This window comes from Channa argus, chromosome 10 (assembly GCF_033026475.1).
Source record: "Channa argus isolate prfri chromosome 10, Channa argus male v1.0, whole genome shotgun sequence".
Classification (NCBI taxonomy): domain Eukaryota; kingdom Metazoa; phylum Chordata; class Actinopteri; order Anabantiformes; family Channidae; genus Channa; species Channa argus.
This window is the reverse complement of record NC_090206.1, coordinates 25,449,717-25,471,773: the sequence shown is the minus strand read 5'-3', so window position 1 is coordinate 25,471,773 and position 22,057 is coordinate 25,449,717. Positions and strand designations below refer to the sequence as shown.

Here is a 22,057-nt window from a genome sequence, read left to right as displayed (position 1 = left end):
AGGGCACTTCTGTCTTTCTGGATAATTGCTGCCCTACGTTGACAAGAGGTTTCCTGATTGATTCTTTGTCGTTTGGGTGACCTGAGAATCTTCAGTCTTTCTCTCGTTCCGTCTTTCTCACACTGTGAAAAAGAATGAATGTGCACGGTTTCCCTGATTGTTGAACAGTCATGCTTTATTGAAACTTGAGAGGAGTAAACTTTACCGACATTAATCAAAAGGAATTTCTAAAAATAAGCACTCAGTGTTCTTTGGGTAAAAGATGAGGAATAAGGAAATGAGAAGCAGAGAGCAAATATATGCACATCACATGTAGGAGCAAGGATATTAGGTGCACGTGCAATAGCATTGACCTATTGAACTGAATTGATGGGAAATTAGAAGAACCCACCTCCTGTCCACTGCACAAGCTCACCTGTCTTATATGGAAGCTAGAGCCTTCAGTCATCTCTGGAAGTCCCTTCCATCTGACCTCCAATCCATAGACTCTGTCCCCATGTTGAAATCCCATCTTAAAACTCACCTTTTCCATCTTGTCTATTCCACCACAAATCAGTAAACTGTTCATTTTATGTTGGTTTTCTTATATGCTACTATCCTTAATCAGTTTGTTGCTTTATCTTATGTCTGTTAGTTGACCTTGAGTGTAAAAATGGCGCCTATAAATAAACTGTATTATTATTATTATTATTATTATAACAAGTCTGCCACAGTTTTCCAAGAAATTGCAGTATAGTCAAACTGGAAATAAAAATATCAAATTAACTGCAATTTTATGTGTTCACAGGAATGTTCTTATCAAAGTTTGTATTCAAATTCTCTACTATGCAGCTGATAAATGAGCTGTTACAGAGACATTCTAGATTTTAAGACTTATAAAAACTTTAGTTTACAAAATGGATTTAAAGGCTGTGACCTCGTCCAGTATTGCAGTGTTAGTATTGATTTTGATTCCCTCATTAAAATAAATAAATATAATTGATTACATCATTCATGAATAAAGGTACAGAGCACACAAAGCGGAAAACTGATCCAAACAGCCTTATGTAAATTTCACACGGGCCTTGTAATTCAATTATTGGTGGAACATTTAATTGTTGTGCCCAGATTAAAATGATTGATTTTGTTGAAATGGGATCTATAGTCAATCAGTGTGGAAAGAGGGAGAGATTTTTATCCCCAGCTCAGCACCTTAACATAGATGCTGATGAATGTTGAACCCAGATGGTTCTCATTTATATTTGAAATATCACAATGTAATGTCATATTTTTCATTTTCACTAGAGGGAAGCGTTGCATCAGCTGATTTCATTTACTCTTCGTTTGTTAATCATTCCTTTAAAAAACTTGACATGAAAGCATTTTTTGTGTGTGAGGCCCATTTTGTTCTCACGTCAGAAACTATGAAATGGAAGGTCTCTCTTATAAGATAGAAGGCTGTTTTTATTATCACCTAAATGATCCATTACCCTGCTCAAGTGATTGACAATACATTTGGCTTGTTTTGCAGACGTATCTTTACATACACTCTTTCATAAGACACACAACCATTTTTTTCTCACTGTCAGACTAAACCTTTCCTGTTTTAGGTCACTCAGGATTACTTTCAAAAAATATATTCGCTAAATGCTAGAATAATGGGAAAATAATTTTTTAGAGAACTTTTTACTTTCTTCTTACTTACTTCCTTAGTATTTGGTAGCATTGAACTGCATGACTTGGGTCAGATGTTTTGGCTATCGTTCTACAAGCTCCTCACAGTAGTTTGCTGAAATGTTTGAGTATTCCTCTTGACGGAACTGGCGTAGCTGAGTCAGGTTTGTAGGCCGCCTTGCTCGCACAAGCCTTTCCAGCTCTACCCACAAACTTTCTGTAGGATTAAGATCAAGGCTTTGTGATGGCCGCTCCAAAGCATTGACTTTGTTGTCCTTAAGCCACTTTGGAACTAATTTTGCTGTATGTTTAGGGTCATTTGGACGACCCAATTGCACCCAAGCCTTAACTTTCTGGTTGATGTGTTGAGATGTTGCTTCAATATTTTTTCATAATGTTCTTTCCTCATGATGCCATGACATTTACATTTAGTCATTTGTCAGACGCTTTTATCCAAAGCGACTTACAAGTGAGGTACAAGGCAGCAAAAAATCAAATAAAAATTTTCTTTAAATATATTTAAGTGCATAGGAAGATGCGGGAGAGTTCTGTTTTCAGTTTGGTAGCTCGTTCCACCACCAAACTTTTTGCTTGATGTTTTCTTTGCGGTGCTTGGACCATCAGGCGTAATAGTTTGAACAGATGGACATGGCACCTTCAGGCATCTGGAAATTGTACCAAAGTTTGAACCAGACTTGTGGAGGTCCACAATTCTCTGGGGCAATTCTCTGATATCTTGGCTGATTTCTTATGATTTTTTTTTAATGATGTACCCATTGACAAAATTGTATGTATTTAAGTTAAAAAGTTGCAGGTTTTTTGCCAAATGAGGAGTTAGTCAGATTTGACCTTTTGTCCACAACACTTGCTTCAGCACCTGTGGAAGCACAGTCTAAGTTACAGGTAAATGACCCCTCAGGTAGTGTTTGACCTTTCAGTTCGTGGTAATAGTTGAAACTACGAAATGTACCTTTTATGACAACCCCACCTTTGTCATCAGACTGCGTCTTGTGTTTAAGTTAGTTGAGTAAGGCACATGTTCACTGATGGACACTTACTGAGCTTCATTCTTTTTCCAAACTGGAGAGCAACGTTTTGGCTACTCAGTACGAGAGTGGCTGTGAATGTTTGGCCGTCGGCTCGTAGTCTTTCTGGCTAAACCCAGCTACACACGACTCACAGGTGTTACAAGCAGTCTCGCCAAAAATTCCTGATGATGCAAATACAACAATTCAATCAATCCCCCATGAATTCTGTGCGACCATGCAATTTAAAGGATCAGACAAACATTGCAACATGCACCACAATTTTTGTACAAAAGCTGTTGGAAAATCAGGCATTTTAGGGGACTGTTCAGTGTTTAAGATGTTTTAGCTGCATATCAAGCACAGACACATATGGAAAGAGACTGAAAAACCTCTGATGCTATAGTGGACGTGGATAGACCGAGGCCTTTGGTTTTACTGAGAAGCTGTATGTCTTGAACTTTGTAAATGTGTTGAAACAAAAATGATGGTGTGTCTCATTTTCCTGAAGAAATAGAGGTAGAGACCTAAGAATATGGGTTATATCTCTCTGCATGGATACTTGTATAGGAAGTAGCACCTGTGTGCTCAGCAAATCTTCCCTGGATAAATAGGCTACAGCTGCAGGGTTTGTCTCGGACAAAAATACAAGACATACAGCTTTCTAATTTGTGGTTTTGACCTTAGGGAATAAGCAGCGAGGACACAGATTACTGCTTTAACTAGAAGTGCAGGAGTCAGGGCTTTTCTTTCTGCAGAGGCAGTGTACTGCTTACAACTGCAGCACTTGGCTGGCTGAATGGAAGAGTCCAAATAAAGACGGGAAGCAGGAGGACGCAGACACACAAATTAAAACACAGAAGAGCAGAAAGTGCAGACAGCAGCATCGACCGGAGAGATGGTAACATTCCCTTGTCTCACCCAGCAGATTCAAAAGTGATAACTGTGTCCGTCACTTCATTTAATCACTCTGCAAACCACAGCTAATCTGCATTTATTTAAATCCCAAAAGCAGCTTATAGGCAAGAAAATAAATATAAATATTAGATTAATGCAGATCTGTCCTGTGCATGTTACAGTAACAACTTGCAGTGCGATTTTCAGTATTGATAACATGTCATTTGTTTAATTAAGGAAACAATAAATGATCTGTCTGATATGTGACTCTGATATGTTTGGTGTTTTGAGTTCACATCATCCAGAGGCTTCCATTGTTAAAGTATATAAAGATGGTTTTGAGTGAAATATCTCTCATTATTCACAGGTGATGCGTCTGACGGCCTTCATGAACCAGATTAGGTTTGTGACCACATCTGGACGACGGCTGACATTCTCGTCATCCTCAGTTGTACTTTGTGTTTGGTGCAACAAACTAAATTGTATAACAAAATCCACCTTCTAAACATCACAGGCTCATTATGAGCATGTGAGTTTTAGTCCTTCATTTAAGTCACTGTTGTTCCTACAGTAACAAAGCAGCTGTAGTTTAAATCCAACTGGATTATTTTACCAGAGGTCAGTGCATGTAAACATCTTGTGCCTGTTTTATTCTGTTCGGAGCCAGTACGACCTGGTTGTAGCCAAAAGATGGCAGACTGCCGACTTCGCAGGACGTGGTTGTTAATAGCCGGAAGTTGTTGAAAGAATTGTTTAATCACTTCCTTCCGTTGTAGAGATTTGTAAACCACCTCGGTCAAATATTTTATGAATATCTCTTTAATCAAAAGGATACCAATTATCAAATGTTGCTGTCTAGTTAAGTGCAGACATTCGGAGCATCTTCCCAGCTGAAATTATCACTTGGTCAATATGTTTCACCTATATAAGTGTGTTTAGATATTTGAAGCAAACTTTTCCAATTATACTTTGTAAATAAACCTACGTTCATCCTGCTGACGATATCCCATTTGTCAGCAGCTGGCTCGAAGCTGGCAACAAAAAGTGAGACCCCACACAAAATTGTACTTCACAAACTAGTTTATAAAATGAAAACTAGTGAATGTGATGTATCAATGGGTGAATGAGAAGGATGCTGGGATCCAGAGAGAGACCGAGACCCAAAAGGGCTGTTTGGAGACCCACCCCATACGCCTCAGACACAGGCAACCTGCCTCCAAACTCCACCCAACAGCTGCTTGCATGAATGAGGAGTAAAGAGTGCCTGAGTGCCCCAGTAACTGGCAATAATGTAAGTTCTCGTTTCCCTACATTTCTACAAGGACATAGTTGTAGAAAAATGAGCAATAATTTTAATGGCACTAACAACATTTAGTGGACCTGCAGCAGGTTTCACTTTTATATATTACATTTTAACACAGTTGAAAATCCAATGGGCAAAGCGATGAGCCTCCCAAATATTCCAAACACGCTGACTTCTGGATAATGCTGACAACTTCTGACATGGGTCTAACAGCTTTGTCAGTTGGGTAGGTTCTTCTCTTCAGAGTATGTATCTACACAAATCTACTTCATTTTATCAAATCGTTGTGAAAATAGCAGAACGCCAAATTTTTTTCATAATTGCATAGACTAAACTTGCCATTGCCTTACATAAAAAACATCAGGCTAACTGGCCTGCTCATTACGTGGGCTGTTGTAATGACAGCTACAGGTAAACACTGATATGCTGAATGTCTTGTACTGAATATATCCTGTAATTTCCTGGTGGTTAAATTACTGCCTGGAATAGTGAGAAAAATTACAGGGGAGCACAGTCAATGTGCTATATTCCACCTGGTAATGTCATTCCTGCCCACAAGAAGCTTTGTACCTGTTTGATTAATTAACTGATTATTATACCTATTGTAGTTAAATATTCTATTAAATAATGGTTTTATAACTGATATGCATATTCTGCTGTGATTTCTCAATCTGGATATTACTTAAAAGTTATCAATAGGAGGAAAGGTTCATGTCTAAAACAAGAGTAAATTTAAAGTTTAGTTCTTTAAACTTTTTTGCCAGATTGTTAGTTTCCTTCTTAAATCAGACCTTGCAGATTTAAAGGCCAACCAACAATGAATCCCTGCTTTGACCCACAGACTCTTTTCTTACTTGCTCCCCGTATTACACAAGCTGTTTACTGCAACCTCTGCCCTTATTTTTTCCCCATTTTGCTGCTGTAATGACAAAAGTGTACTACAGGAATTAATCTTATGTTTTTCTCTTTGAGCTGTTTTCAAAGAAAGAAGCGACTAACAACCGTGATGGATTGTTTACCGAAGCAGGAGCGATGGCTTGTTCACCAGTGATGAACTGGACTCTCCTCGTTGACTAATGGACTAATCAGAGCTGTAACACGGCACAGCACAGCAAAAGAGGAGGAGGAGGAAACGAACTGAAAATTGTGAGAACAAATATAGAAGCTGGTTTACTGGGCCTGTCCAGCAAAAGTTCAAAGAAAAGTTAAGTTGATCCCTTCGTACATTAATGTTAATGTTAGTGCAGCTTGCAGAAACTCTGGGGCTGAGTGTTCAATGTTTTTAGCAAAATGTTTCATGCTTTTTGACTTCTTTTACTGCAGCACGAGGGAGAGGAAATGAAGGAGTGTATACAGAAAGAGGATAACTGAGGGCATCAGCTGACAGTAAAAAGCAAGTTAGACTATTAAAAGACTATTAAAAGATGTATGCAGAGGAATGAGTGTCTTTTCAGGACAGTTAGACAGTCAACCATGAGAAGCAGCGTAAAGGACTTTGGATACCACTACGTAGAAAAGCACCATAGAAGTGCAGACCATTTACAGTAAATGCTGAATAAATAAAAAAATTCTTTCCCGACCCAATAAGTCAATAATTTTCTAGTCAGACTCCTGAAATGTACTTCAATAACCTCAGACTGTATGATGTGACTAACATTGTCTAACTAACATCTAATATGATGTAGCTGCCACTTCTACTACTCTTGGTCAGTTATTCATGCAAAGACACACAAACACAAGGAAAATGCATATCATGGTCACACATCGGATACAGGAAGTACATGTTCTCTTGTTCACGGGACCCACCCTGGACAGTTCTCCAACGTCAGAGCTAACACAAAGAGACACAAACAGACAGGCAACCATTCACACACATTAACATCTACAGGCAATTTAGAGTCTCCAATTGACCTAACGTGTATGTCTGTGGACTGTGGCAGGACATACAACCTGCACACAGAAAGGCTGCAGCCACGTGGGAATTCTAACCAGGGACCTGCTGTCTGTGAGGCAGCAGTGATAACCACTCCATCACATACAAAACTAGACATTTATAAATGAAATTATAAAACATAAAACAGAACATTTATGTTAGTATTTAAAAAACGCGGAAAAAAATCCTGTTTGATGATGGTGTTAAAGAGACGCCTTCAGCCATAGGGCTTTATTTTCAAGATGTGTTTCTATGGGTTGCATGAGACAGACAAATGACCTAAATGGTCATTTAGCATTTCCAGAAAACAATGGACAAACACAAATACCACACCCATCCTTGCCCTGAAACTACCAGGGTTAACGAAACCGGCACTAGGCAAACTAAAGCTTCTCTCTAGTGGGCACTTCTGACCACCGAAGCTCCCGGTGACTAGCCTAGACTAGCCTACAATTTCAAAGTCACACAATCTCTCTACCTCTGTTTTGAACTGATGACGTGGACAGATCCACTGTTGGACAGACTTCTTTTGTACCACGCTTGATGGGTGTGGAACGAAACAATGTGGATTTAACCACGGGGGTTTTGCAGTGTGATGGCCTGATAAAGTTTCTGTCAAGCTGCACGTGGTGCGACAGATGGTCCCCGAACATCAGAAAACACTAGCAGTGTTATGTCTGTATGAATTATTCACTATCTTCAAACTCAAAGTGTTTCTGGGCCACACCTGGTCCGTGCTGTTGCCGTTTCTGTTCTATGATGTACAGTAGAATCGGAGGGCAAATCTTTAAAATAGTTATTCCTGCGCAGTTGGTCCTATAGTTTACTTTTTAAAAGATTTTACAGTGTTTTTTTGAGAGCTTTTATTGTAGCAATGTTATAAGAGTTTAGAAAACAAAAAGCACGTTGAACTGTAACAAACCCTAAAAAAGGAAAAAAAGAAAAGCCAATGGCCTCCAAATATTTGTCAGATTTAATACCTGTAATGCAGTGTTCACATCCCAGCTCTGTAACTGCTTTGTCTGCCCGCTGAACTAAAACAAACTGTGCTAGTTCTGGGTGTTGGTTCGGAGTTGGTTCAACTGGGCAGAGAGTCACCATGAGCAGCATCATTATGCCCCTGTAACAATCTGTATATGTTCGCTAGCACCCAGCAACAACAACAGTGCTGTCAACAAGCTTTGGTCCCGGCTTTGTGAACCTACACTGGCAACCAAACATATGTCCTGCTCACTTTAACTGCTATGGGCAGTGCTCCCAGTCCTGTTGCTCACAGTGATCCATTCTTCAGCCCCTGATGTCAGCAGATCTTGGTTCTACACCAGCTAAGACCTGGTGCCCCTCTTGAACCACTTTTCTTGCCTGAGAGCAGGTTGTTTAGCTGTCGAAACATGAACTATTTTAAGACACGAGCTCCGACCTGGAACCGCCGTAGCGTAAGCAGCTTTCTCCCATATAGGATCAAAGATGTGCCAATTCTGCGCAGGCTCACCACTGATGATGTACAGTAAATTAGTAAAACTCACTAAATGACGCTTCATCTCTTCTCCATTTTCTGATTTTGCACATAAGTTGACCCTCATCTAATCTTAAAACAACTCCAAACGTGTCACATCTGAGTTGTGAAACTCAATTTCTCATCAGGGTTTTATGTGCACGCTGATTCATTGAACAATATACAGCTACTACGTTCTATGACTGATTCCATTTTCTCATTCTGCCTCCCTATTATACTATTTCACAGCTTAACTGAAGGACGTGAGAAGCAGAATACAACAACTCAGAGTTACTTTATGTAAATTAAATTTCCCATGAACCTGTGTTGACCACAGCTTAATAGCATCATGTTGGTGGCACTGCAGGAACCTGAAGTATCACTGAAATGAAAAGACTTCAGGAGAATGAAATCAGAAAATGTGCACTTTAAATGCCACCTCAGTATTGAGTGTAGACATGTTAACTCTTCAGTGTGCAAACAATGTAAAATAGTGACGCATTTCTTGAATTTAATGATAAATAAGGAAGTGACTGAAGAAGCAGACAGCAGTGACTCAGTCGATACAAAGGCCATTAGCAGCTTCATCAGCACGTTCACACTGATCTCACACAACAGCAACATTAAGCCTTTTAATCCTGCCAATAATCAGACCTGCCTATATTTTTCATTAGCTGAGAGTTTTCTCCACGCTGGAAGTGAGTGTGTGTAATGCTGTGTAAGTAACCTCTCCCCGACCCCACAGGATGGATTTTATGCCAAGTGCAGTGATGTGAGTGCCATAACAAAGATTTGTCTGCTCACAGGGGGAAAATGGCTTCCAGCCCCAAGAGAATATGCTGCTGCTGTTGGGTGAAAAACCAATTTCTTTAAAAACCAAACCCCTAATATTTTAAGTTTGATGTGGTTAAAACACGGCTTTAACGTTGTAGTGGACAGCATGGGCACCGCTCTGCAGCTACACAGCCTTGTGAGTTCTGACGCCTGTTGATTGCAGTCAGCGTTGAAAGTTTGAAGCTTGTTCTTATTTCAAAGGCATCGATGTTCAGTCCCTTTGCGTTACATGCTGAGGCTCAAGGTGCCCGTGTGCGTTGGTGACCGACCGACGAAGCTCTCAGGACGACGTCTTAGTGAAAAAGTGTCATAAGGAGGTGGACGATACAACACGGACTTTTCCACAAGAGGCCAGGGTTCGACTCTTGTGCGAGACATTGTGCCCTTTAATGATGAGGACTGTAACACAATGTGGTTCATGTGGTTTCTATAAATTGAGGGTGTGTAGAGTTTTGGACCATTTCACAGTTTGAGCTGCCCTCCAAAACAGAGTTATAAGAGATAATAGTTCAAATATTCTCTGAAATGGGCCAAATTGTTTTGTCTTTTGTGTGTCTAATAGAGGAAATGTATCAAAGAAAGGAAGTAGGCAAACTAAGTTAAAACAATAATCAGATGGTCAGTATCTGTGAGGAAACTCTTTGTGGGTTTGTTGTCATTGCTGCCAGTGATTCTGAATAATTTGTCATATTGCTCCTGAGAACCCTTACATACGGGTCACTGACACCTGCTGCTAAAGAGACTGGAACACCTGAACACGCAAAACAAAGGGTACGAACCCTAAACCCCCTTTTTGCGTTTTGTATTTCACTCGGGAGCCGAACATGAGGTGGTTGTTGCTGCCTTTTCAGTTGCCCAGCTGATATTGTTCGCGTGACACGGCTGTGAGCAGCTGGCAGCACCTGTCCGGTGTGTCTGTTTGCTTAGTGTGTGTGTGTGTGTGTGTGTGTGTGTGTGCATCTGTGTGTTTGCACAGTGCTAAATGAGGCTGGTAACGACACTTTAACAATGACTGCGTCAGTGTTGCACCGGGCTTCACATCAGCAGCCTCCAGCCACTACAGTCGAGCAGCAGCAGCTCTGTGATCTTGTGCCGCCTGAACACAGCAGCGGTGATATTTTTACTCACAAAGAGCTGCGGCTCTGCAAATTCTCCGAGCACCTTAGCTCAGTCGGTGCTGGACAATACACTCGTTATGTTTTTCATTGTGTAGAAATCACACAGGTTCTGATGCACAGTTTGTTGCGTTATAATTTGAGGAGCTCGATGGGCCTGTGGATGCTGCAGCCTTGTGGCCTTCTGATGGCTGGACTCTGCTTAGGCTTTATGTACTAGGAATAGTGCAAATTTGTGAAACACCTGTGGATAAACTAAGAGAGTGATTATTGTGACAGTGGATTTCGATAATCTCTCCATCTATCCTCTGCCACTTATCCAGGTCCTGGTGTGTCAGCGTGAATTCAACACAGTAAACCTCTGACACATCTTCACCTGCTGTCGAGGTGGACGGATGAGGAAAAGCAAAGTTAAAAGATCAAACCTCCGTCAACGTTTGCACATTGTCGACTAACAAGATTATTATTAGGCCGGTGCGTTTTGTCTGGTTGCCTTTGTTAGGATCTGGAAAAAGTACACAGCAAAAAGCATAATGAAGAAATAGAAGTGGTTTATGAAAAGGAAAAAAATATTTAAAATTGAAGGAATTTATTTATGTAAGTCCAGATGTACATAGCAAAAACTGTATAGTACCTAATAAAACTGCAGGGTGAACAATCTCTTTTACCTTCAGGCTTATTGGCTGATTTTCACCACTTTATGTTCTGACAGCTAGTTAATCCATAATGTCAGCATTTATTAATTCATAATGAATATTAAATCTAATTCTGCAAAGTGTAGCCAGCTGTAATATACTGTAAATATGGTGCAATATAAAAATTGAATTGAAATGCCTCAGTAAAGTATCTCAAAATTATATTTAAGTGAAGTGCTTGAGTAGATAGTTACTTACCACCTTTGGTATTCTGGGAAAGCACTGAGCATGCGTTGTAATAGCATCATTTAGATTGATTTATATTTTCACTTGTAAACCAAGAACATAATTGATGGTATTGAAACGTTACAGTTACAGTTTGTGGGTTTATGAAGGAGCTTTGTGCTGTTTCATTATTCTGCTCATTCACTAAACACTAATTCAGCAGCTTTGTTTGAACTTTTTGTTCTGTTTTCCACTGTTGTCCGGACCTGTCCTACTGTTTCCAGACGTTTGCTTTGGACGTTGGTATTTAAGAGTTTCTCACACATTTATAAAGGAACCACTCACCAGGAGCTGCTGCTCCTCTGGTTTTGTGTTGAGCCATTTTCTGGTTGAGACTCTGTCGCCATATGCTCTGCTGCTGTCTCTCTTGTCTTGGAGGCTGTGAGGTAATAATGCGCAGGAGGGGGTGGTAGTGGAGAGACAAAGAGGGGGAGAGACAGAGAGAGAGAGAGCATATAGGACAGGCATCAAACGGAGGTCTGGCTGCAGTCTGGTTGGGATCTCTCTCGCCTCGTTCGCTTCAGACGCATCAGGTCAGTGAAAGCAAACGCGCCGTGCGCCAAAATGTGACAGAAACCTCGTTAGGGAAGTGGCGGGCGGGAGAGGGGAGGGGGGTGGGGGGGTCTCTGATGATGCTGTTCTGAATGTTTCTTTTGCGAAGGTGATCTGCATGTTGTAGTGCAGCTCGTAGGGACTTCAGCGCTGTGAAGATGGAGTGCGCACACATTTTTTTTTAGGCGTGAACTGCTGTGTTTTAGTGCGGATCAACGCGGGCTGCAGGTATCGGTGAGCTACGTGGGGCCACAAAATGTGGGAGCAGCCTGCGGAGAATTCACACTTTCTGTGCAAAAATCCCGGTTTTGTGTCTCAGTTTTTGACACCCGGGTGCCGAACATGAGGGCGTGCTGCGGATGATACCTCCCTCTTCCTCCTCCTCCTCCTCCTCCGTGCCGTCTCTCCTTCCAGGTGAAGGCGGCTCGTCTCGTCTCTTTCGCCGTTTTGTCTCGCATGTAGGTGCGAAGGATGAGACAGAGGAGGAAGAGCAGCTTTTTAGTGCGAATCGTTGACTCGAACGCTGCTCACAGATGAGGGCCTGGCCGGCTCCGGTCCTCCGCAGTGCCGTCACCAGCACTGAGCAGCAGCAGCATCTCAGCTGCTGATGGATGGTGGAGTGGCTGAATTATTTATAGGTGCCAGAGCATTGATTAGCTTTTTGTAATGCACCAGGAGCCGTGGACGCGTGTGCGCCATAAAGGAGCTGTCATAGTATCAAGAAACACAGTTTGGAATGAAAGGGGGTTCTGTGTGTGCACACGCTTGTCAGATAGTGTGTGTGTGTGATTGTAAGGATGTGAGATGCAACTGTCGTTCTGTAGCCAATCGTATGCAAAGAGAGAGAACTGAGCCAGAGGAACCGTTGGAATACCATCATTAACAATAACACGGGTGACTGTGTTGTGGAATTTGGTGTCTTCGTTTTTCTAGCAACTAAAAACATGCACGATAAGTGCAATGGTTTGATGAGGGAGGGGACAATTAGACAGAGACTCAATGAAAAGCATCTAATGGATCAGAGTGGAAGGTTGACACATGCTCTAAATACAATATGTCAGATAGTGTTTGATGGCTTGGTGTGTGTGTGTGTGTGTGTGTGTGTGTGTGCAAACAGGATGAAGGAGGGCTTCAGTGGCAAGTGATTCAACTGATGAAGTGTGTGAAATCTCTGTGGATCTTCGTCCCAGTGTCTAAGCTGACAGTGTGAACTGCTGCTTTAAAAAGATGTGGTCATTTCATCCAAAATAGGTCAATTTTTTTTTTTAATTAATTCCACATCATAAGTGGATGGCAGTGATCTCAGCAGCATGAGGTTGGTTTTAAAAGCACCTCCTGGACAGTGTCTGTGTGTTTTCCTGGTGGACAAAGTGTGACAGTGGAGCCTCTGAACGAGGCTCAAATCTGCTGTAATTTCTGTTCTAGAACTGCTGTTTCTTTTTTCTTTTTTCCAGTTCATACATTTGACCTCCACTTATTCGGCACCTTAATTAGTGGTGACAGCAGCCGATGATGTCAATAAAACTTTATTTCAGCAGTGAATACACTGACAGTGATGCAGTTCAGCTGTTAAATCTCAGATGTTGCAGCATTTATATTTAAATGGAATCAAACCTGCGGAGCCTCTTGAATGTGTGATTTATCAGCTGCAGACTGATAACATCTAAAACGCCACTGAACTGGTCAAAATAAATCACCAGTCAGAGGCCAGAGCTCTTAATACACTGTTATTCTTTTGGGCTTTCAGGTGTTGTTCAGGAAAAAATACTGACCAGCTGTATTGAGTATATTTGAATTCTTACTTACCCATATAACCTTGTGATAATCATACAGTACGGGAAGATCAGGACAGTAAACAGAGAAATGTTGCATTAACAACATCTGAGAAATGATAAGTGCATTCTGCAAAGTGCTTTGTCTTTGTTCCTGCAGGCTGTTTGAAACCAGTGATCTGAAAACACTGAGCACTAAAGTAGATATCAGAGCCTCCCGTGCTGACGTGAAAGCACTCGGGGTCTGCTGTATTCAAACCATGTTGTTCTGTTTATTTCTTTCTTAACAAGTAGAATCAACTCCCCCTGTCAGGACCAATGCAGCGTCTTTGCTTCCTTTCCTGCAGCTGAGGGTTTGTTAACCAGCAATGCTCTGGAAATGAATCCTCAGTCATCTGTGGCTGATTCAGAAAGTCAGTCCCAACGTCGCCTCAAATACAGAGCATAAGTCCCGCTACACTGGAGAGAAGGAGCCAGGTGAGCAATGAAAGTCATGGACTTTAAAGCTCATGATTGATGGCAGCATGCAACAGCAAAAAGGATCAACGACGGTATAACTAATCATTGACAATAGAGCAGCAACCAAAGCTGCTGCTGCTGCTGCTTCTGAATGGACTCCAGCCTCTGTGTGAGCAACAGAATGAAGGTTATCACTTCACTGTTCTCGCAATGGGAAATCTGTCGGATAAACCTTGAGCAACAGGAGTTTGAGTGACAGAAGCACAGAGGGATTCAGCTGTGGTTCGCTCTGATTCCTGTCCTGATGTTGCCACAGTTTTTTTCCACGCCCACCCTGTGTGGCTATGGTCCCTCTGGCAACCCCCCAAAACTGCCCCCGACACTTTTATCTCTTTACTTCCCCCAAAACCACATGCACACCTGAGTGTGCGAATAAATGACTCAGCTGCCATTTACACTGTAAAGTCTAAGACCTTAATTTATTCCTTTTAAAGTTAAGTTGGGCAATATGGGGGAAAACGATCACAATATGTTTTTTCATCTTAGTCAATACATAACTACCACAGAATAATTCAAGTCATTATTCCTTTCTTAGTAAAGGTGCTTTCAAACCCATCTGAATTAAAAGGAGTGCGTTACTGTTGCTGCTCTCACATCTGTCGCGGTCCGATGCCGATGGTGCGGAGGTGGCACAACCTGAAAATCACTGAGGTTTATTTCACATTTGATTTGTTGCCGAACCAATTTCTGAGCGAAGTCTTCTTCAAACCGTTGCACTGTGTGAGCTTTTTCCTGTTTTGCGAGACACGTCTATGTAAACAGCATGAATGCAAAGGTGATCACTAAGCCACTGATGGATGTCAACAGCACATATCCATAATAAGATACATTATGGAGCATTTCTATACAAAAAAAATATTTTAAGTGTATGCTGCTGCTTTAACCTTGGATTTCTAGAGATACGTTCTGGACAACCTGTTTGCAGACAAACTGGGTTTCTTGGCAAAAGGTGCTTGATATTAGCTGGAAACTGTTAAGCTCAGCAGATGACGCAGCTTTTTGACTCCTGTTTGAAGGTGCTGATGGAAAACTGAACTATTTTGTTCCTCTGTCTTGTGACGTGGACAGGTGACTCACCATCCCTCGCTCCCTGAGAAACACAGACCCGTTGTTTTTGACATTTGGTGACAGCCACAGATGTGGCTTTAGATCACTTTCAGCTAAATGTGTTCACACGTAGGCTAATGCACTTTGAAATATAATACTGAGGCTTGGCAGCTTGTGTAGAATTATATTGTCAGAGAACAGGGCTCTCAGATGAGTCCATCATCCTGAGCTGAAACAGGGATCAGACGCTTTTGTTGTGGCTCATTTTTATCTTGGCTTTAGTGATGCTGACAGCGATGTTTAATAATTTGTGGTTAGTCTTGCTAAAACATAGAAAATATTGACTAAAGCCATTAATTCTGTGTGTATTTTGTCGTGTTTTCATTGTGCAGGAGCCTCTGAAAGTCCCTAAGTTCAGCTACCGTGACACTCTCCCTTAGCTTCAGGTGATTTCCACTAAGCCTGTAGTCTCTCTGAGACCAGCAGTGTTGGATTCTAGCTCCAACGCGGTCTATTTTTGATGGATGCTGCTTCCAAGATGCTTCTGAAAACAGTTTATCCCACCCATTAGGTAGCAATGAGGGTCTCCCTCCTGCCAGTTATGAGGATAAATAAATACATTTTTAAATAAGTACAGCAAAGACACAAATGTGATCCATGTCGTTAATACTTTTAGCCTTTGTCTTTGACTACAGCGTGAAGGCAATAACAATAATAACAAACCACCCATAAAACACACAGTCGACTCATAGTCATAGTAGAAGCTCAGACAAACAATATTAGAGGAAAATAAGAGCAGATCTACTGTTTTAGTCATCGCTGCTTTTCATTGTTGCAGTTTGCGCATGACAATATAAAACATTTAAAATGTCCTTCATTATTTACATATGATGACAGGAGGACAGGCGGGATGGGTGGGGGATCGCTTAGGAACTGCTAAGCCTGATGGGTCTGAGAATGGGAGACAGGCTCGCAGGTTTTGGTTGATCAGCTTTCACTGTTGAAAGTCAGTCGGGTTAACAAATCTGTCACTCTGTTACATCTCAAAACACAAGAAGCTCCACTGACACTTTCCACAGACAGACTAGTGACAGAACAACTCCAATAGAGCTGTAGCACGGAAAATGTGATCCTGCTGTTTTATTTGAACTCAAATAGGGAACTGCAGCAGTAGACAGCTGATGTGCAGTGTGCACATGCAGCACTTGGTTGTGATTTACTGACTGGCCACTGCAAAATTATTTTAAGAAAATGAATGAACCAAAAACATAAATCTCTTTTATCGACAGCCAAATTAATTTCATTACACTCTGTTTCTCGTTTTCACAGTTGTTGTGTTTTTTTTTTTTTTTCTCTTTTTGGTTTTGTTTGGTGAGATAGAAAATATGCAACTATGGCACCAAAACTGACAGAAAAGCCTTAGTAAGAACAGATGTAATAATGGAAATATTATTATCTCTGTGAAACATTTGCTAGTTTGACATAGAGGCTTATTTTGCAGCAGTAACATATGCAAATTTGTAATATGACAAAATATATTTAAAAATACATACAAAATTATCAAACCAATTCTTGTATTTTTCTGTTGGGAATCATGTGAGATGTAATCAGGGCTACACCTACTGATTATTTTTTTAATCAATTAATCTCCAGATTATGTTCCCATTAAGTTCTTTTATATTGTTTGATTAATATAACAAATAATTTACATAAAAATGAATTCATTAATCCTATTTATGATATATTTATTTATGATTAACTTAGATTTATATAAGTTTGCACTGCAGGTCTTTTAATATACTACTTTTAAAGTTAAATTGGGCAATATGGGGAAAAATTATCACAATATATTTTTTCATATGAATCAATACATGACTCACACAGTGTAATTCAAGTAATCTTTATTCCCCAAACAATCTTTACTGGTGATCTGTGTACAGACTAACTCCATTAAAGTCCAAGGAATGTGATTCAGTCTACATTTAGCAATTTAACAGCTAAATACGTCAAACAATTAGCACGTGGCTGTAGCCTCACAGCTGCTTAGTTTAAGGCCGAGGCTTTTTATGTGTGTAGTTTGCATGTCTCTCCTGCTCTTGTGTCGGTTTCCTTCAGGTGCTCTGGTTACGTCCCTCAGTCCAAAGACATGCGCGCTTGTCTCAGCTGCCTGCAGGTGTGAATCTGAACATGAATGTTTGTCTGTCCAGTGTGAACCCTACGTATGTGAACACACCACAAAGCACGATGGTTTATTTTGACTGATTTGACTGTAATGAATCAATGAGCCAAATCATCACGTTATGATTGTGCTGAAGAGAAATAAATTATAGCACTGAATTATCGCCCAGTGATAACATGTCTTTTTATTTGTGGCCAGTTTCATGTGAGCGTATGGCTTCACTTTGTGTGTTTGTGAATAGCTGTTACTAAAAAGAAGAAATCTGCACTTTAACCTGTTGTTAGTAGCAACTATAACCCTGCTATGATGCAACGTGTGAAACTAATATCTATAAACATTAGTGAATCTCAGAACTGCTGCTTAAATTCACCAGCCTTCGTCCATCACACACACCTCCGACTCTTCTCGTGTCGTTTCCCAGTTTGACCTGGACACACTGAGAGACGTAGCAACTTTCCCACAGATTCATTCACCACTTAATCCATTGGTGCCGTTTGTGAGAGTGGCCTGATAGCAGTTGGATGAAGTGTTTTAATCTTGTTGAAATGATAATCGTAATGAAAAATAAAGACTTCCGAGCTTCACGCTGTGTTCCGAGCTTCCCGCTGTGTTCCGAGGAGGCTTGGTTGACACCTCATCCTCCTGTGGCAGTTTAAATCTCTACTAAATCTATGTTTAATGCTGTAATTGTGTGCTTTTTGTATAGGGGTCCAACTAGACTAGCCTAGACTAGGCTGCAGCTAATCAATTGGTCATTTAGGCTGTTATAGACCCAAAATGGCCATCCAATCTTTTCTGAGCCCACTGTGCAACAGTTCAGATTCCCAAAACATTCTATATACAGGGACATTTATATAAATATACCAAGAACACATAAACTAACTATTTGCAACAAATCTTTAACATTTCTGATTTAGAAATGATTTAAATGACTATCTGATGTGTTCTCATCAGATGGAGAAACTCTTTCAACTGCACTGTAGAGTAAAAACAATTATACTTAAATAAATGAATTGAAAGACACATGGGTGATACAATAAAATAATAAAATCCTAGAGAAATGACAGCAGCTTCTATCCAGGCTGTAAGACAAACACACAGTTCCACTGTTTCATTATTAGAAGCCTAAAGGCAGGAGGAGGGAGAGGAGAGTGATGAAGTATAGAGGTGGACTTTCCTCACCTGCTGCTGCCTCACAGTTAACAGTCACATTGGTAGTGATTCTACAACCGTTTACACACATTAAACGGGCGTCATCAGATGTATCGCACACACAATTATACTTACAAACTGCAGCCGCCAGTAGGACAGATGGTTCATACCATCACTATATGTTATAATTAGGCAATAATAAGCGAAAGAAAAGGAAGAGATGAACAAGGACAGATGTGACTGTGGACTGTGGAGTCTTTAGTGTCCAAAACAGAAATGTGTTGTGTATAACATTTAAACAGGACACCGTGTTAGTGAACAGGGAGGATTAGCTGCTTGCTCTGATATTTCCTTTTTTCAACAGGTTGATTAATATACACATCTACAGTTTCTTCCCCCCCCGTCCATCCACCCGTGAATCTCCCCCTACCTGCTCTGGTTGATGGATCATCAGCTTCTAATTGATGATGCCACCTAGAAACTGATGCCTCGCTGACGCCTCTCTCGCTCGTTGTGCGTCTCGTACCTGTGATACATTTCACTTTAGTTTCCCATTAAATGACTCATACTAAAATAGTTTGACATTTATCGGTTTTTAATGACCACTCAGACATTTATTGGACTGGTGGGTTTAAGGTCAGTGTAACAGGACATCACTATGTCTTCCGCTCTTCCTGTCACTTTGCTTGTTAGTTCACTCTGTCAATTTTAACACAGATTGTTCTCACTTTTCTGTTCTCTGAAGAAGTTTAGTATTAATTTCAGTCGTACATCACTGAAGACTAGTTAGTCATGTTATTAATCACAGCAGAAGTATAAGTTGAGCAGCAGCAGCAGCCTTCTCTTTGTGTCATTGGCCTCCTCCTCTCTTTAACACCAACCTATAGCTGATCCAAAGTGCCACTGTTGCCCCGGCAACGACCCTCTTTCACCTGTTGCCGTGGATCACCGTGTTAGCGTTCCGGTTGACTTGGGAGGGAAAGCAGCTTGTGCATCAGTGGGGAAGCAGAGACACAGATAGAGGAGCCTGTGTTTTACTGCCCTGTGTTAAATATTCTTCAGTTTCCCTGGATCCTTTGTTGTGATGAGGGAGTGGAATCAGCTGGACAGTGCAGAGCAACACAGATGTTCTGTGTTTTTCATATTGTGAGCTCATGAAAAGACTAAAACCTAAATGAGTGTCTGAGAGTAATTTGTATTTACAATGAGTAGTGACTTTTTCACTATAAAAGTCCAGAAAACCTTTTCCTCCATTAATGGTTGTTAAAAAAAAAAACAAACACTGTGTCTAGTTGTTTGAGAAAGTTATGGACCAGCTGCAGCACAAGTTAAACGTGCAATATACTTAACTGCTTGTTGTTAAGTTAAGGTTTCAAAGTTAGTTAGTTTCCCCGTCCCACATTTCCTCTTTAGACACTGTCAAATTAAGACAAAATATCCAAAATAGATTGGCTCATTCAGTCCCAAGAGCTGCAACTACAAACCTGTGGCCTTTCTTCAATAAGCAAATGTATCTGCGAAGGTGAAGCAACAATTATCTTTATCTTGTAAATAAATAGAATTGGAAAGTTTTTATTTCCTAAAGGACGTAATGTGACTGATTATAACAAATAATAATTATACTGCTATCAAATGAGACTTGCATTGCAGCTCAGACAACATAGTCCGTTTCCACAGTATGAACACATCGTCCTCGGAGCAGTAGATTTATAAAGCTGCTTTTTAATTCCGAAGCACATTAGCGTTCAGTGTTTCCGGGTCTCCCCAGGCAAAGCTCTGTCTCTGAGCTTCGACCTCTCCTTCAATGAGCCCCTCATATGTCACCCCTCAGAAAACACGCAGATTTATTGTTCAGTCAGCCATGTAATGAATCCCACCAGCTAATTAAGTGCACAGCCCGTTTCACCACCGCTTAAGTAACTTAACTTACGGCCGGCCCACACAGTCAGTCCCCTTTCGAGCAGAGCCAATTCACTTAATTCCAAACGAACACCGTCACTTTTTAAGATGAAACCACTATTCCTGCTCAAATATTTAGTGTTTTAACTTTGATGCCGTGTGCTTCTCTTTAAACATTGCACAGGATGATAAGTCGCAGTGCATGAGGGCATCACCCTGCTTTGATGAGCAGCCACTGTACTGTCTGCTAGTGACAGGAAATGTCCAGATCTTGGCCGTGTTCCACTGTTGAGCACAGTGTTGGCAGCACGACAGCAGTGTCTCATTTTACTGCACAGGAGCTGAAACAGAAACGGGTCACGAGTTTGAACTAGCATGAGATGGAAGCTATGTAGAGACAAGACAACGGAATAGTGTCTGTCGGAGGAAAGTGGAGAAGATTTGCTGCGGAGGAATGTATAAATAACACATTCACATTTTTTCTATGTTTGTCATTTTCAATATTAGTTTGAAGCAAATATCAGGGCTTTAAGTGAAGATCAGTCAAAGCTGCAGGTAAAGCGGCACTTCTGTTATTGTGAGGCAGCAATCGACTCACAGTGATCTCCAGAGCTCGGTGTTTAGTGCTAATCGTCATCCGTTCTTCCTGTCACATGCACTTTGTCCAGCATGGAGAGCGTAAATTGATTAGATGCTCCACCCATCCACAGTGACCCCTGACTCTCAACCCGGAAGTTTATTCTGTCCATTCATTATCTTAACATCTTAACCGCTAAGGGTCACGTGGGGCCTATCTCCAGTGTCACTGGGCAGAAGATGTGGGCTACACCCGGAACAGGTCGCCTTTCCTTTCTCAAGCCTCAGATATTTTGCTGTTGTTTCCGATGCAGTTCTCAATCTCCCAGCAACATTCATCACTGTGCTTGAGCAGTTGGCTGGCAGGCGTAGCAAAACATCCCACCCACACAACATCGCTGCCCACCCTCTCAGCACGCTGCTGGCCATTTACCACCACCCTCTGAACCCCGATGGAGTGAAGAGGGAGGGGAGAGGGGTCTCGATGAGAACTTACTGACAGGGAAAATAGCAGGAGAAGGAAAGAAAAAGCCTTTAAATTCAGCAGTAATCACAGTTACTGTACATACAGTGAATCTGACTCCTAGTTGTCTGTGATAGTGTGAACCTATCTTCATGGAAAACAAAGAAAGTTCAGAAGTTGTATGTGCCAGTAGGTTTTTTCAGCCAACAGTAACCTGAAACAGCTGAACAGACACTGTGCAACTTAATAATCGTGCCCCACATGCGAACATTTTATTTGGCCTTCTCTGCTCACACTGAGGATGTGCACACAGCCTCCAGGCGGGTTTGTGCAGGGACGGTTACTGTAAAGTGTACCCAGACAATATGGCTGTATCTTCAGTGTGCAGAGAAAAGAGGCTCTACCTCTGAATTCACAATGAGAGGATTGATTTATTTAATTTTTTGTTCATTGAATTAGGACAATGCACATAGACCAACATTTCAGGCGTGAGCACTAATGCAAATAGGCCAGAATTAGCACAATAGCTACATTTCATCTGTCGTCCAAAGGCAGGCAACGCTTACAGACATAACAATACACATGCAGACATATTACACTGAACCACAAAGACCAGCTACAATAAATGGTAAAATACATATAAGTCAAAGGGTCAGAAGACCACCGTGAAAAGGCAGCACATGAGAAAGTAATTAACATGCGGATATGTGTGGGACCGAGCAA

The 22,057-nt window shown here is 41.1% G+C and overlaps 1 protein-coding gene across 2 annotated transcripts in view; it reads left to right on the top strand.

The window, feature by feature from the left end:
• Window positions 1–11,540: 11,540 nt before the first annotated feature.
• LOC137134322 (complexin-2) overlaps window positions 11,541–22,057 on the top strand; it is a 37,991-nt gene continuing 27,474 nt past the window's right edge. Inside the window, exon 1 of one of the 2 annotated variants that reach the window (XM_067519016.1) lies at window positions 11,541–11,708. The gene's annotated coding sequence lies outside the window, so the exon portion shown is untranslated. Of the gene's footprint in view, window positions 11,709–11,863; window positions 12,142–22,057 lie in introns of those variants that run through there. The other variant, XM_067519017.1, reaches the window with a different exon arrangement.